Here is a 12,353-nt window from a genome sequence, read left to right on the forward strand (position 1 = left end):
TGAACGGAAAAAAAATATATCATTTTATAAGTTTTCTACTAAACACCCGTAGCTCTAGACAACAGATTCTGACTTAGCTCAGCGATGAGGTGCCATTCACCCAACCTTTAGCCATACTGTAAAACCAGGTTTTGGAAGGTACGCTGCTACTTAAAGCTAGAAGTTGATACAGTACTTGCTTAGTGCTGTGGAACACTGCAGAATGCAAGAAGGGGCCTGCAAAGGGCCTCCTAAAATAAATATTTCCTTTTCGGCAGAAAATATCATTGTAGGGTCCCCATGGGTAGGGGAGTGGGCACTGCACAGTAGATGGGCTGACACTGCATTTGAGAGTGGAAAGAATATATCCAGCATGCAGAATAGACTGGGCTTCTCCTATTGGGCCGTACGTGCTGGGCCTCTTTGCATTCACCTTCTAAAATGAAACTTCCCCAGACCATAATTATTCTTGTTTTCAAAGAAGAGAATAACCATTGCTCTCTTGGTGGCTCCAAACTCAGAATTTCAGGGTCTAATTTAGACGTACTCACTTAACAAGCCAAGCTTTTATCCATAAAGTAAGACTAGAGGAAAAGAGAGAATGATTTTTATGATGGGTGGGTTCAATGGACGTCACAGAAACTTCTAGATGCAGCCCCAGTCTTGCACCCCTAGGGTCAAGGCTGCACCACCAACAAGATGGTGGTCCAAGTTCATGGGGCCACTTGGTGGATCCATTTACATAGGTGGTGCTCCTGGAGCTTTACACAGCAGCTCCTACATAATTCTGGACATTAATATGCTCAAGGAGACTTGAGAATAGCCCTTTTGAAGTAAGGTTCAGCATCACTGTCTCAGCTACTTCCTTGGGGAATTCTGAACGTGGGTTCCATTAAAAAAACAATACAGCATCAAAGGGGCATACTACCACTGCTTCTTTGGAGATTTCACTCCCACATGATACCTCTTGGATGAGAATCAAAGCTTTTCGTGTACCTACCATTCTAGGAGCCAAAATACCAAGGTGAAAACCCTCCCATGTGATTGTTTGAGCACCGAATACAAACAAAATAATTAGCAACTCAAAGGGCATTTCAAACACGCGCCAACATGGAACCATGCAAAACAGGGAAGATTCCTGTTTGTAAATTCCGACAGACAGACTTTAAGGATTCATATCCTAGGCAACAGAAATGTGCTCTGTAAAAGAAATCTTCCCAGAGGCTTTTCCATCTTTGCCACGGTTAAGCTTACATTTAAATAAACGAGGAGTTTCTTACCTGTCTACCAAGTGGTCCTTCTGCAAATCAGCTCCCTGCTCTCCAAGTCACTCCACAAATGAGGAGAAAGAACCAGATCTCATTGTGGGCACCACAGGCTGTCCTCCTAGTGGAAGGGCAGTAGAAACTTCAGCATCAAGCCTTCAGAATGTAGACGCCAAAGTGTCAAGTGCAATTATCTAAGAAGAGAGGGCCTGGTGTAAAACATCAATGCCCCGCAAATAGGAAAATGGCATCTTTGACTGAGAGTCAATAGTACACACATTCATGGAGTTTCTTCCCCAGAATAGAGACTGTTTCTATGTTGACACACATCTCTTGTACCTTTGAGACACTGGAGTGCGTTTATGGCAGTCATAGGATAAGTCATTATTTCCATGCGCTGTGGTTTGAGTTTGTGACTTTGGACACATTGATCATTAAGGCAGAGGGGAGATACAAGTACTGACAAACTCTCAGCAGCACCTAAGCTAGGACATCCGAGAGGTGGCTACCTGGGGCCTCTGCTTGGGGCCCCACGTGATGGGGCTCCCAGGTCAGTGATTCGAGGAACCAAAGGCAGGTAGACTCTCCATCACCTGGGGCTAGAACACTGAGGCCCTTACCCTGCCAGGCCATAAAAAGCCCCACCATGGCAAAGAGAGACAGCACAATGAAAAAGGTATGGGATCTGTATCGAGAATATGAACCTGGGCTCTGCCATTTTGCAGTGTGGTGGCCACGGACTTGGCAGGAATATGGAGAAGGACCTCCTGGAAATTCTTGGATTCCAGGCCCTCGAGACCTCCTGTCCTGGCAAAACAAATTCTCCACATGGCCCAGCCCCACTAGCCTGGACACCGAAGTTTAGGGCCAGGGTACTAGGTTGTCGTGAAATGGTCCTTTCCCCTGATGAGCCCTCATGCAACAGGTGGCCATTAAACATTGCTTAAAGGATGTGAGGCATTCAGGAATATCCCATGGCTATGGTTTCCAGAAGATTCCAGTAAGAGAGGAAACTCTGTCCGCCTTCTTTATTTTTCAAGCCCAATTCTGTAGAGTGCACCGCGGCCCTCTGTACATCATGAGGTGTGACATCCTAGAGGCCCTTTGGCTTTTCAGTGATCTCTTTGATGGAGCCCAAGATGGTCTTCATGCTGAATTCCATCTTCAGTGGGCAATATTGTATAAAGTTCTTTCTGAAAGAAAAGGGAAAAGAACCAGAATCAACAATGGAAACGTATCTGTTTTACTCTGTGTTATTTAAATTACTGGAATAAAGAAAGTAACCTTAAGTTTAATTTTAGTTTTAGTTTGCTTTTAATAAACTTGTCCAGATTGAATTTACCACTAAAGAATGAGAAAATAGCAATAATTGACTCCATTTAGGTCAAATGTTGGTAATGATGTTTGATCAAAGGCAGATTATCTAACAAAGGAACAAATGACAGTGATCCTCCCAGATTAAAAACAACAACAAAGAAGACATAACAAAACCAAAGGGAAAAAAAAACTTTCAAGAATCAATTCTGGGCCATCTGAGCCAAGGAATATTTTTACAGATTGGGATGGTAAGTCATGACAGTACTATGAAGCTACCAAAAGCAAAAAGGTAAGGCTTTTTTTTTTTTTTAAAGTATTAGCCTTTTTTTTTTTTTTTTAATTTATTTATTTATTTTTGGCTGTGTTGGGTCTTCGTTTCTGTGCGAGGGCCTTCTCTAGTTGCGGCAAGCGGGGGCCACTCTTCATAGCGGTGCACGGGCCTCTCACTATTGCGGCCTCTCTTGTTGTGGAGCACAGGCTCCAGACGCGCAGGCTCAGCAGCCGTGGCCCACGGGCCCAGCTGCTCCGCGGCACGTGGGATCCTCCCAGACCAGGGCTCGAACCCGCGTTCCCCGCGTTAGCAGTCAGACTCCCAACCACTGCGCCACCAGGGAAGCCCCAAAGGTAAGGCTTTTGATACAGCTGAAAATGTGAACTGTATTCCACAACCTTGGTTTCCTGTCTCTTGATAAAGCAGCCTGCATTCAATCCTTTCCCAAGTCCATCCGCCAGCCTCATGACCTCTGAACTTTAGATGTCCAGGATTGCACCTCAAAGTAACGCTAAATAGGACTGCTTGCTAAAGCTCTGGACCAGCTCATTGCAGACACTGCCAGGATCACATATCAAGGAACAAGCAGAGGATAAGTATCGTTAGACATGAAACAAAGACTCAAGACTCATGGCTGAGAGTTGCTTCTAGCTTAATACTAAGTTATTTAACATTTACTGTTATAAAATGTTATAACAATGCTATAATATATAAAATATAATGTAATAATTTAATGTTATATTATATAATACTGTTATCTTCCAAAGTATGTCTTCTTGCAGCTAAATCAGCAGGCAATTGGTACAATTTGACCGTACCAATCAATACACTGTGATTAAAATATTTCAAAATAAATACAATGCAGGATTTTTGGAAAGTGCCATTTTTTATTTTGTTTAGTTCTTCAGTCATGGTCACTGCCCTCCCCAGCCCTGATCTAGATAACACTAACAAAAATATGTTCTCCATGACTCAACCTGTTCTAGACATACTGATGAAGAGATCAGAGGGAATTGTTAATTACAGAGTTCTGGACTGTAAGTTTGTTCCACAAACTCCTTGCCGATAAAAATGAAAGTGATAAATTGGCTGTCACCACTTTGGAGATAAAGACAGTGGCATCTCACTGTCATGGGCATCGCTTTATAGGCACAAATGGCATATTTAAGGAATGAAATACGAAGGGGGGAGATATGCACAAATGAAAAATAAGGTCGCTGAATTCATCATGGGTGAGATATTCCTTGGTGTAAAAAATTGGTTGTGCAGCTGTGATCCTGCAGCAGTGCCTGCATAAAAATGTTTAAAATGTGTTTTTAAATGCACATGCTCCTAGAACCATTTTATTGGAAGATGAAACACAGCATCTGGTCTCCTGCTCCGTCACCCTTCTCAGAGACAGATTCAAGCACCTCCAGATGAGTAATATCCATGAATTCTGAGGTTAGTGATGGAAATTGATGCTCCATCCCTGCTGAGAACCAGGAGTGACTGCAAGGCCAGGACTAACTAAAGGCTGGACCCCAACAGTTCAGGCTGGTCCTCACTAATGGTTTCAGGGTGAAAGGCACATCTTTAACATTGGTATCACTGTTATAACTCTTCATTTATTTTTATCTTGTTTATTATTTTTCAATATACTTTTAAAATTTCCCCATAAAGTCTTTTCACCAATTTTTTTTTCTATTCATTACTAATCCTTTATATTTTGGGGACTTTTGCAAAAGATATTTTCTAAAAGCGTGTGATCTAATAATTGCCAGCATATAGATATACAAGTGATAGTGAATATTTATGTTGTATCCAGCAACCTTGATAAACCCTCATCGATTCTAACAATTTATCTAAATATTCTCTGAGATCTGAGGTTTTCAAGGTAGACAGTGAATAAGCTCTGAAGAATAACAGCCTCTTCCTTTATAATATTCATACATTTCATTTTATTTTTTCTTTTATCATTGAGTTGGCCTTTAGTACTGCCAACACAAAGCTGAATGGGGGTTGTAATAGAAAGCATTCTTACTCCTGATCTTAAACAGGAATACTTTTGCCTCTTCACTATCAAATATAATACTGAGTTTCAACTCAGTTTTGTTTTTTTTTTGATAGATATTATTTTTATCAGTGTAGGAAAGTTATTTTCTATCCCTAATTGCTAAGGATCTTTTTTTTAAATAAGTCAGGAAGAGATATTGACTTGATCAAATGATTTTTCTTCATCAGTTAAGACAATCATACAGGTTTTTCCCTGGTAATTAATAGATTGATCTTTCTAATGTTGATACAGGTTTGTATTACTAGGATAAATCCATTTTTTTCATGATTATTATTCTTTATAGCTTGCTAGATTGTTAATATTCTGTTTAAGGTGTCTGTCCCTATATTTAATAGGATTTATTCTCCTTGGATAATTTAGTTATTAAAGTTAGGCTCAAAAAAATGAGTTAAGTTTGTTTTCTTTGTTCTCTGGAAGACTTGTAATAGTTTGAAATTACTTGTTGACTGTGAGATTTAACATATAAAACCACAGGGCACAGGCTTTTCTCTGGGGAAAGTTTTCATTTGTTTGTTTGTTTTTGTTGTTGTTGTTTTTACGACTAACTCAGTTTTTATAGTTTATTTCTTCTTGAGTTAGTTACATTTTTCTAGAATTTTGAACATTTAAGTTTTCAACTTTATTGATATAAAGCTGAAAATGCTATCATTTTATTATCTTCTTGACCTCAGAAGCATCTATACTTTAAAAAAATACTTTATATTTGTTCTCTCCCCCCACCACCTTGTCTTTTCCTCTCCTCCCCTCCCCTCCCCTCTCCCACTCTTCCCTTCTCTTCCCTTTCCTTCCCTCTCCCCTGTCTCTCTCTTATTCAGTCTTGCCAGAAGTTTTCCAGTCTTACTAATTTATTCTTTCTGACTCGCGGAAGTTTTAATCTATCATTCTTTTCCTAACTCCCTGTGCTAGATGCTCAACTCATTGATTTCCATCCTATTTCTGTCCTCATATAAACATTTAAGGCTTTAAATTTCCCTCTCAATACTGCTTTACTGCATTCCCCTTTAAAAAGTATATAGTGTTATTATTGTTTATCTGTATTTTCAGTTTCCTTTATAACTTCTTTTTTGACCCACACAGTTGTTGTTGTTTTTAAGTGTGTGCTTTAAAATTTCTATATGGAGGTTTTCTATTTATCTCTTTGTTCCTGATTTCTAACTTAATGCATTATGGGGAGAGAATGTGACATGTCCTATGAGCGTGATGAGATTTACCTGATAATCTGCTTTATGAACTGTGTTCAGTTGTCAAAATTATTCCTTATATAGTATTGAGATACGTATCTTTCGTTTGCAGGCTGCAATGTCCTTTCGCTAACGTGAAACGCATGATTTCTTTTCATTGTATTTTCTGTTTTAAAAATTTCCACAATATAGGGCAGTTATTGAATTGCTGAGCAATGTTAAAAAATAATTCATTCAAGTATGTTGATAGAGTGCTTAGTACATGCTCATTATGGCTGTACACTAGGCATTAAGAATACAGGGATGACAGAGACTAACACAGTGCTTGTTCCCATGGACTTAACTTAGCATCTAGATGGGCAGAGAGATAAGTGCTCACGTAGTTATTTAGTTATTGTTGTGTTAAATGTCACAGAGGGAAAGTACAGTGTGCGATGACGCAGGTTCTTTCTGAGATCAAGCACAGTGGCTATAGCATGCGAGTCATCGCTGGCTGTACTCAGAAGTCTCGGCACAGAAACACCGAAGAGTCACCCAGGAATATGACTCATCAAGTACAGGTGTATCCCTCTAGCCTGCTGTGTCTCTCCTCCTCACCCCCCTCCTTATCTCCACCAGTTCCTAGTGATGTGTCCTCTTTTCCTTTTCTCCCACTTACCCGTTCATTTTTTGGTTCCTAACTACCATAGTGGTCTTTCTCTGAAAACATGTTACGTACTGGATGCTTGGGACAAACCTCCACAACTCTGCAGGTGTGATCTGTTCAGCAGAGTTTCTAATGTCACTCACACCCCAGCAATTGGTTTTTTCCAAACCCAAAGTTACATGGTTTACCAAATTTTGCTCTTAACTGAGGATGTGCATATATAAATATGAAAGAATATTTTTAGTAGTTACCGTGCTGTTATTATAATGAATGCAATCACAAAATGAGGTCCAAAGTAATGTTATTTCCATTTCTGCCATGTTCAACATCAACATTCATTTATATTGTAGTTGTGTGAGGTGTGAGATTATATGAGGTTTTGTGTGTGTTTTTGTTTGTTTGGTTGGTTTTGGTTAGACTGATTATGCTGAAGGCTCATATTGCCACGGCCGTCAATTACAATGTCTGGTTATTTCTGTTTTTACCATCGATCAGCCCTGGCCCCTCAAGCCGGTACTTGAGTGGCTGGTGTACTTGAGCAAAACGTGGCACTTTGCTGCTATCGGTCTCCATCTTGTTAGATTCATTCCATTGATCCAGGCCAGCAAGTCTCCTCTGGACCTTGTTTCTTCTTTTCCCTTTCTCATTCCTGGTTTCTTTTGGTCTCAGTTGTGTCATTCAACGTACTGGCTAATCACTACTTTGCACCCCTGATCAGCAGGCTATCCCTTTCCTTGTCCAAGTCTCCCCAGTTGAAATGGTCAACAGGAGAGGGCCAACAGGAGAGCCAGAGAGAAACATACTATGAGAAACATACTCCAGCTGGACATCCATCCCTTAATCATCAACTTCAATCACGTTAAGTTGATCTTGGTTGATCCCAGTCCTCAAGGCTAGGACTGAAAACACTGTCAAAATTCTACTCAGATGGAGATCGTGCCCTTCAAGTCAACTGCATTTCTTGTATTTATTAGTCCAGTGAAATGAGTCTTGTCTGGCAGGACCTGTTAATGATGAGCCCACCGTGACTCACAGTGATCTCCACTTTCTTAGTTAAGTGCTCACCAACCGCCTTTTTAAATACTCCATCTCCAAATGACCCTCAGGGAGGACATTAAGCTCATGTTCCCTCAGAGCTTTGGCTTCCTCAGCGATCTCAAGCGAGTTCTAATCACCAGCTCCAGCCTCCTCTTCTCAACTGTCCCCACTTGACCTCTTCCTGGTATTTTATATTGTCAGCCACCCCATCTTTCTTGGTCACACATTTGTGCAATTCATCTTCTCCTTGGTCTTTGAAAAATCAGAACGTGTGTTCACTTTCAGTCTTGGGGATGGAAATCTCTGCTGTCTTATAATGATTTCTCAACATTGCCAGTGATGATTAGTCCGGACAATGTGTAAGCTCTTTTGAGAAGCAGCTTATCCAGGCTAGAAAATCTCTCCTCCATAACTAGGTTTCCCTTATAACCTCCTTGTGGTCTTAGGATTTTAAGGCTCTTCTAAATGTTAATTTCACAATTACCTGTAATTACCTGACTTCTCAAAGTCAGAGAAGAGGAAGCAAAAATGAAAGTCCAAGAGATACTCCCCCTTGTGAAAAAACTAGTCAATGATTCTTAACACTATTTAGGTGATGGTACACCTGGCATTTAAAATACTGTCTGTTTATACAGCAGAAGCTAACACAGCATTGTGAAGCAACTATACTCCAATAAAGATGTTAAAAAAAAAAATACTGTCTGTGAAACGCCTTGATATAATGAAACACCATGATTATTGGTAGCTATTTTCATCTTACAATCAATTTGGCCAGCCGAAGGTATAATATATGACAAGAACTCTGAAGCAGGGGTCCACAACCCTGGGCTGCGGACCGGTAGTGGTCCATGGCCTGTTAGGAACCGGGCCGCATGGCAGGAGGTGAGCAGTGGGCGAGCGAGTGAAGCTTCATCTGCCGCTCCCCGTTGCTCCCCATCACCCCCATTACCACCTGAACCATCGCTTGCATTACTGCCTGAACCATCCCCCACCCACCCCTGGTCCGTGGAAAAATTATCTTCCATGAAACCGGTCCCTGGTGCCAAAAAGGTTGGGGACCGTTGCCCTAAAGAACATATAAAAACTACAGCTATGAACGAATACATATACCTTCCCAGCACAAGATATCAAAGTCATCCCATTCTGGGGTTTTCTGCTAACACAGACATACCTCAGAGATGTTGCAGGCTCAATTCCAGACCACCATAATGAAGTAAATATCGCATTAAGAAACTAAGACAGATTTTTTGTTTCCCAGTGCATGTAAAAGTTATGTTTACACTACACTGTAGTCTATTAACTGTGCAATAGCATTATGTCTAAACAACAATGTACATACGCCAATTTAAAAATACTTTATTGGGACTTCCCTGGTGGTCCATTGTTAAAGAATCCACCTTCCAATGCAGAGGATGTGGTTTGATCCCTGCTCGGGGAACTAAGATCCCACATGCTGCGGGGCAACTAAGCCCAGGTGCCACAACTACTGAGCCCACATGCCTCAACTAGAGAGCCCGAGTGCCACGAACTACAGAGCCCACACACTCTGGAACCCATGCACCACAACTAGAGAAGAGAAAACCCGCACACCACAACTAGAGAGAAGTCCATGCACCGCAATGAAAGATCCCACATGCCACAGTGAAGATCCTGCATGCCACAACTAAGACCCGATGCAGCCAAATAAAAAAATAAATACATATTAAAAAATAAAATGAAATAAAAATAAAAATACTTTATTACTAGAAAATGCTAACCATCATTTGAGCCTTCAGCGAGTTGTATCCTTTTTGCTGGTGGAGCGTTTAAGATGTTGCAAGAATTAACAAAATGGAACACAGAGAGTCAAAGTGAGCAAAATGCTGTTGGAAAAATGGTGCCAATAGACTTGCTCAATGCAGCATTGTCACAAGTCTTCAAAATTTGTAAAAAGCGCAATATCTGTGAAGTGCAATAATATGAGGTCTGCCTGTAATTGCTTGCTTCCTATTTATTTATTTATTGAACAGAGGAGGTTAGTACTTAAAAATAAGAGAAGGCGGGGACTTCTCTGGTGGTCCAGTGGTTAAGAATCCACCTTCCAAGGAAGGGAATGCAGGTTCGAGCCCTGGTCAGGGAACTAATATCCCACATGCCATGGGGCAACTAAGCCCATGTGCCACTACTACTGAGCCCATGCACCCTGGAGCCCGTGCACCACAACTAGAGAGAAGGCCGCGTGCCACAACTAAGGCCCGACACAGCCAAATAAATAAATAAATAGATAAATATTTTTCTTAAAAAAGAGAGAAGGCAGAGGATGCCAAACAATTAGGAAAAAGAATTATGAGAGGAAGTATTTTAAATTGAGACTATTTTGTTATTCAAGTTAATTCTGGTGAGTTGTGAAAAGACAATGGCCATCACATAATTTTACAAGCAAGGATCCAAGGCAAACTTGGTGTGCACAGGACACCTACTAAGCTAGGTGGGTCCCCAAAGTTTCCATTACCTACTTGAGACAAGCAGTTACCTGAGTGGAGCTAGTTCTCACCTATTGTTCTACTTTGGGAATTAGTGGCTTTTCTGAAGGAAAAAGTCAGTAAAATCCATTATTTATTTCTCATAACCCCCAATCTCTATTTCATAAAAGGATTAAAGACAATGTCAGATTCACCTATACAAAGACAAATGTTTGCGGAAGGCAGACAGATGTGAAGTGCTCCAAAGCAAAGGAGAAGTAGTTAGATGCCATGGGATGGAGAGATTTTTGATTTCTCAAGTTTGTTATTGCCTATATATTTCCCCCTTACAGATTACCACTTAAGCCCTTAAATAATTAATGAGTGTATATTCCTTTTTTCCAGGAGTATCATGGAATTGGCACTCAGGAATGACTGTCAAACCATAGCTTAGTTTTGGGGACAAAAAAGCAAGAGACACATCAAGAGATGGAAAGGACACTGGCAGCTATAAAGAATAAATAAGAACTCTAATTTCCTGAGCCCTGGGTGTGGGGGGTGTGTGTGTGCGGGGGGAATGGCTAGAGAGTAACACTCAGCCAGCCCTGAGAAGAACCTGTGAAGGCCTCCCATATTTGGCTAGCAAATCCGAAAGGACACAGGTAAGGTCTTCTCTCTGAGTTCTGGCTATAATATTAATTCAAAGGCCATTTTGTTACTTTTCCTATTTTGAGATGCCTTACCTCATTCTTGGCTTAAGACTTCCTAATACTTCTCTTGAAAATTTCTGCAAAAATTTTATATTCCTTAGTTGCTTATATGCCCCTCCTGTCATATTAAGTCCACGTTCTCCTGATGTCTAAGTTCATTTAGAGGGCTTCTTCCTGAGTTCTTTTGAAATGCCAGCCTACTTGTATTCACTACGATTATTTGCCATTGTACTGTCATGTTCTCATTTTTGAGAAATGCCTGTCCATTCTCTGTTCTTCCTCCACACATAAATAAATGAGTTCTTTTTGATTGTCATCTTAAACTTTTTTTTTTTTAAAGAAAGCCACACCTGTCTCTGAAACTGAGACTTCCCCATAACATCCCTGTAAGCCCATGAAAAGATTGTGGATTCCTCCCTGGTTATGTGACCCTCATGTTATTCCTGTCAAATCTTCTTTTGCATTATCTTCATTTTTTCCTGCTGTATTTCCCCTTCTGTTTGTGAGAGTACCAATTATACCTATACCTTGCACACTCTATGTCAGTGTCTGTTGTCTCCTAGCATTTTTTTCCTGTCAGCACTTTGCATTATAATACGTCCCTGCTCACAGTTAGCAGGGGTCTCCCTGCCTCAAAAATCCAGCATTTGTTTTTTGGAAGGGTGAAAACGATCACCTTTTCTGCTCACCAAGATCAGCACTGCAGGGTCGTTACCATCGGTAAGTTCTCCTCCATCATGACATGTGTGTAGTCTGCACCTCACAAAGGTGCTGCATTTGAATGTTTCCCTGACTGATCCTGCTTCTTTTCTGCACCCTGCCCTTTGGTCCCCACTTTGCCTTTTCAAGCAAGGTTTTGCCTTTGGGGCTTTACCACCTATGCTGAAGAATATATTGGAGGTGTTCCCTCTCCCTCAGTATGTTCCCTTCACACTGCCCAAGTTTTACTTCAATTGGCAGCGTTTCTTCATATACTGGGGTTCAGCATCTGTGTGGTTATTCAGCTCATCAAAGATGGGATTTAATTTTAATCTTTTCTTTCTCTTCATTGTTTTCCATTCCTTTAGTCAGGAAAGGAGAAATATCAATAACTAGGCTTATCAATGGAAAACTTATTTTTGTTTGTTCCTAAAATTGTGAAGGATAAAATGAATATAACATGCTTGTTCTCCCTATTGTAACTGCTGTACAATTTCATATGGATTTCTTGTATGTTTTTAATATTTTATTTTATTTTGGCTGCGTTGGGTCTTCGATACTGCACACGGGCTTTTCTCTAGTTGTGGCGAGCAGGGGTTACTCTTTGTTGCGGTGCACGGGCTTCTCATTGCAGTGGCTTCTCTTGTTGCAGAGCACGGGCTCTAGGCACCTGGGCTTCAGTTGTTGTGGCGTGTGGGCTCTAGAGTGCAGGCTCAGTAGTTGTGACGCACAGGCTTAGTTGCTCTGCAG

At 40.9% G+C, this 12,353-nt stretch overlaps 1 protein-coding gene across 4 annotated transcripts in view; it reads right to left on the reverse strand.

The window, feature by feature from the left end:
• The window catches only part of PUDP (pseudouridine 5'-phosphatase), a 605,728-nt gene that overhangs the window by 466,659 nt on the left and 126,716 nt on the right, over positions 1-12,353 (reverse strand). For all 4 annotated transcript variants that reach the window (XR_009500091.1, XR_009500092.1, XR_009500089.1 and 1 more), the window contains exon 4: positions 1,260-2,437. The gene's annotated coding sequence lies outside the window, so the exon portion shown is untranslated. The remainder of the gene's footprint in view (positions 1-1,259; positions 2,438-12,353) is intronic.

Source organism: Balaenoptera ricei, chromosome X (assembly GCF_028023285.1).
Source record: "Balaenoptera ricei isolate mBalRic1 chromosome X, mBalRic1.hap2, whole genome shotgun sequence".
Taxonomy (NCBI): Eukaryota; Metazoa; Chordata; class Mammalia; order Artiodactyla; family Balaenopteridae; genus Balaenoptera; species Balaenoptera ricei.